Below are 5,768 nucleotides of genomic sequence, written 5' to 3' on the forward strand. Positions count from 1 at the left end.
TTAAGACCATCTGATATTATCGTCTTGCGATCACTTGTGTCTCATTCCATAAAGTGATTCCAGCAAGCGCGTGTTTATTCCAATGCTCAAAATTTATTCATAAGCACTCATGAACGTTGCAACAAACCTTTGCTATGTCTAATACCTTTTAGACAATCTACACACCAATTCATGACAATCTTCATTCATACCTACTTCCAACATATGAACGATTGTGGACCATTCGAATAATTCGACTATTCTTAATAACTCAATTATTCAGGAAGTCAAAACATGCAAAGTGAAACAATAGTTAAACAATTAATATAAGACAGTAGCTTTACTTATTAATAATACTCCTATATTTAATCATCAAATGTCAATTACATTTATCTATTACATGTTTCCAAAACTATCTAATCTAAACTAATATCGTCTTTCAGCCCAATGCTCCTAGCATGCTGCAAATGCTTAACCCTGCTCAGTCTCTTCGTAAGCGGATTTGCTGGGTTATCCTCTGATGATACCCTCTTTACTACGAGGTGTCCTTCTTCTACTCGATGTCTAATAAAGTGATATTTTCTATCGATATGCCGAGATCTACCATGATCCCTCGGTTCCTTGGTCAAGGCAACCGCTCCTTCATTATCACATAAAATTTCCATAGGCTCCTTTATGGTAGGCACAACTCCAAGATCACCAATGAAGTTCTTCAACCACATCGCCTCCTTTGACGCTTTGCTCGCTGCAATGTACTCTGATTCACACGTTGAATCAGCTATGGTTTCCTGTTTGGAACTTTTCCAAGTTACTGCTACTCCATTAAGGGTAAAGACCCAGCCCGACTGCGAACGGTAGTTGTCCCTATCAGTATGGAAGCTTGCATAACTATACCCTTGCATCTTTAAGTCATCACTCCCTCCGAGGACTAAAAACCATTCCTTGGTCCTCCGAAGGTACTTAAGTATATTCTTGACTGCAATCCAATGAGCCCTGCCAGGGTTCCCTTGATATCTACTGACCATGCTTAAAGAAAAGGACACATCAGGGCGAGTACAAGTCATAGCGTACATGATTGAGCCAACTGCGAAAGCGTAGGGTACTCGGATCATCTCAGCTATCTCGGCTTCTGTACTCGGACTTTGAGTCTTACTCAATTTGGCATTACTCTGTATCGGTAGTTCTCCCTTCTTCGAGTTTTCCATACTAAAACGTTTTAGTACTTTATCCAAGTAAGTATTCTGACTAAGTCCTATTAGTCTCTTACTTCGTTCTCTCACTATCCTTATTCCTAAAATATAGGAAGCCTCTCTGAGGTCCTTCATAGTGAAGCACTTCCCGAGCCAGGATTTAACCTCCTGCAAAGTCGGGACGTCGTTTCCTATGAGCAGTATGTCATCGGCATACAAAACGAGGAAGCTAACTATACTCCCACTGGCCATGACATATACACATGATTCATCTTCACTTCGTACAAATCCAAACTCTTTGACTTTCTCATCGAAGCAAAGATTCCATCTGCGATATGCTTGCTTAAGTCCATAAATGGACTTCTTAAGCTTGCACACTCTATTGGGATGCTTCGGATCGACAAAACCCTCTGGCTGAGCCATGTAAACATCCTCAACCAACTTCCTATTAAGGAAAGCAGTCTTGACATCCATCTGCCATATCTCATAATCATGAAATGCAGCAATGGCTAGCATCACCCTAATAGATTTTATCTTAGCAACTGGTAAGAAGGTCTCATCATAGTCAACTCCGGGAGTTTGAGTAAAGCCCTTCCCCACCAACCGTGCCTTATACGTGTGCACATTCCCATCCACATCGGTCTTCTTCTTTAAGATCCATTTGCACCCAACCGTCTTACGTCCGGGCACATTGTCAACCAAATTCCAAACTTGGTTGTCATATATGGATTGAATATCACTGTCCATCGCCTCTTTCCATTTTACAGACTCTGGGCCTGCCATGGCTTCCTTATAGCTATTAGGTTCATCTAGATTTATTAGTGTACCATCACTAATATACGTGTCCCCTTCGGTAGTAATATGAAAACCATAAAACTGGGGTTGAACTCTAACTCTTTCGGAACGTCTAAGAGGTAAGGACTCGTCAATCGGTTCAATCGGAGTTTCCTCCTTGGGTTGAGCGCCAGCGTTAGAGGTTCCTTCATCGCTCGATTCTTGAATCTCTTCAAATCGATTTGCCTCCCACTGTCCCCTTGGCTTATGAGTTCTCGTTCTCGGAAAACCCCTCTCCCCGCAACGAAGACAAGATTGTCACTCAGTCTATAGAAGAGATATCCAAAGGATTTCTGCGGGTAGCCGATGAAAATACATCGCTCACTACAAGGTTCGAGCTTGTCGTGAGTTTCTCCTCTTACGAAAACTTCACAACCCCAAACCTTAATATGTGCCAACGAGGGAGCTTTCCCTGTCTACATCTCGTGAGGTGTTTTGGCAACCTTCTTTGTAGGGAATCGGTTAAGGATATGGGCGGCAGTCTCTAAGGCATACCCCCAGAATGTGATAGGTAGTGAAGCACGTCTCATCATAGAACGGACCATGTCTAACAGGGTTCGATTACGGCTTTCTACCACACCATTCAACTGCGGTGTCCTAAGTGGCGTCAATTTTGAAACTATTCCGCATTCCTTGAGATAGTCGTGGAATTCAAGACTTAGGTACTCTCCTCCTCGATCGGATCGAAGCATCTTGATTTTCCTGCCCAATTGATTATCCACTTCATGTTTGAACTCTTTGAACTTTTCAAACGTTTCTGACTTGTGCTTGATTAAGTAAATATACCCATATCTACTATAATCATCGGTGAAAGTCACGTAGAAGTGGTTCCCATCCTTTGTGGTGGATCTAAAGGGCCCACACACGTCAGTATGTATGAGATCCAATAAACCCTCACCCCTCTCACAAGTGCCAATGAAGGGTGACTTGGTCATCTTTCCAAGTAAACAAGATTCGCACGTGTCATCTTCCCTAAGGTCGAATGACTCCAACACTCCATCCTTTTGGAGTTGGGCTATGCGCTTCTTGTTGACATATCCAAGACGAAAATGCCACAAGGATGCTCTATCCTTACTATTGGAAGAATCCATACACAACACATCATTTCCTAGGTTATCTACAACCATAACAGTTTCATAAATTCCATTACAAGGCATTGCTTCAGAATATAAAACACCATTTAGATAAGCATAAATCGAACCATTCTCATTATTAAGCGAATATCTAAATCCTTGTCTAAATAAACCATGAAAAGAAATGATGTTTCTTTCCATATCTGGCGAGTAGCAACAATTATTTAAATCTAAATTCAATCCATTACTAAGAACTAAAGAATACACTCCGATCTTGGTAACAGGCGACGATCTTTTGTTCCCCATGATTAGATTTATTCTTCCAAGCTCCACATCCCTATTTCTTCCTAGTCCCCGCAAATCAGAACAAATGTGGTAACCACACCCTGTATCAAGAACCCAAGAAATAGCATGAGATGAATCATTAGATTTAATTGTGTAAATACCTGCGAAAGATGGCTTGATCTTTCCATCCTTGATGGCTTGCAGATATTCCGGGAAGCTTCTCTTCCGATGCCTTATTTTGTGGCAATGATGGCACTCTGCCTCCTTTGGGTTTGGGTTGGGCTTAGCAGGATCAACCTTGGTCCCACTAGAAGAGGAACCATCTTAGGACTTTCCCTTGCGATGGTTCTTCGAAGAAGCCTTCCTCTTCTTGCCCCTTCCCTGCCCAATAGCCAAAACAGGAGCAACGGATGGATTGGGATTTGGTGCAACAAACTTGTCCTTGAGGTTGCTCTCAGCAGTCCTTAGGTGCCCTTGGAGTTTTCTTAGGGTGACCTCTTCCTTTTTCATGTGGTAGGTCATCCTAAATTGGTTGTAGCATGAGGGCAAGGAGTGAAGAACAATGTCGATAGCCAAATCTTCCCCAAAGTTGACATTCAACTTGCGAAGACGATCAACATACCTTTTCATCTTTTGCAAGTGCATGGTTAGAGACTCTCCACTTCCCATTTTAGGAGTGATCATATTCGTTATGATCTCATAACGCTCTTGCCTCGCGCTTTGGTGATATCTCTCCATCAAGTCTAGATGCATCTCATAAGGATACATGTCCTCATAGGACTTTTGGAATTCGGAGTTCATTATGGCTATCAAGATGCAATGGACTTTCGTTGCATCACGTTCATGTGTCTCAAAGACAGCCATTTCTTCAGGAGTAGCAGTTTCTGGATTGATCTTCTCGAGCTTCTCATCGAGAACATACTCTTTGTCCTCGTAACGCGCGATCGTGCAAATGTATCTTATCCATTCGCTAAAGTTCGATCCATCGAAAGTCACTTTTTGATAAAGGCTCATTAGCGTGAATGAGCTAGCAGCAACGTTGTTTGCATTAGACATCTACATATAGAAAGGAACCAAGTTGATTAGAATTAAGTCCCTAATTAACACCCAAAATGAAAATTTAGGGCTAGGACCCAACAACGTTATTTACACATTAGAAAAGGGATGCCGTGATCCAACATGCAAATAATTTGGAGGTAAGTGAATGACGATTCACTAATTCTTCACCATGAAAAACATAAGCTTGAGTTTTAAATGTATTGAGAATTCCTAGTTTTCTTTGAGATACATTGAACTTTTCAATGGCATGTTTAAATCTCGATATGCCCCTCTAGTTTGTGATTGGGATATCGATGATCACAAAGCGGGTGTGAATAACCATGCAAATCTACATGGTGCCTTCTTTGTTACAATCACCTATTCGATGTGCCGGTAAACCACACACGCTCCACCGAACTATGGCAAACAAAGAATCACCCATTTCCACCTTTGCTTAGAACCAATTAGTGTGCCGGTTAACCACACACGCTCCACTAACTTCTTAGCAAGGGTGCAAAGTGGAATTTCATGGGATTGCATCAATTCGCTTTTCCTAAAGTAACTAAGATTGGGAATTTTATGAAACACGTTTAGTTACTTTATATAGATTCATTATACTTATTAATGAGAGGAGGTTTGCCCTATCCTACCTGTTCGGCTAACGACCCTCCACCGGTCAAGCAAGCGGTGGGTGTGAGTGTACACCCATTAAGCGCCATTTTATAGGCAGCAACCTTATACCCACCTTATAGACTGGCTTCGTGAATGAGGCCTACTAACGGTAAGACTAGCATTTTTAATCATATATATATATATATATATATATATATATATATATATATATATATATATATATTAAGCTTGTAATAATATATTAGTATAGTGTTGAATTTTAAACTTGTAAAATTCTAGGGTTTGAAATTTAAATTATTCAAATTAAACTTTTAATCACAAAACTTAAATTTCAAAACTTGAGGACAACTTTTAAACTTTTCAAAACCATAAGGATCAAATAGCAAATAATACAAATCAACTAATTGTTGGAATAGTGTCTAAGCCCGTAACTATATTTGGTATGTACTTGACCCGGTTGTGCATGGTCCTTTTGGGTTGCCTTCTCCAAAGCAATTTGACAAGGTAATTTAAGGAGAAAGAGAGAGTATTATGATTTATTAATATATTATAAGAATAATATATTAAAGGAGAAATCGTATTTATTTAATTAGTATTGGTCACAAATTAATTAGGAATTAATTTGGTGATCAAAAGAGATTAATTGAATAAAGGGGTATAAACTGTCAAATGTATGATAGTTGAGTTTTGGGTTAAGGAAACCTAATGGGCTTAAGGGGGAACGAAATTATGATGG

Source organism: Lactuca sativa, chromosome 2 (assembly GCF_002870075.4).
Source record: "Lactuca sativa cultivar Salinas chromosome 2, Lsat_Salinas_v11, whole genome shotgun sequence".
Lineage (NCBI taxonomy): Eukaryota > Viridiplantae > Streptophyta > Magnoliopsida > Asterales > Asteraceae > Lactuca > Lactuca sativa.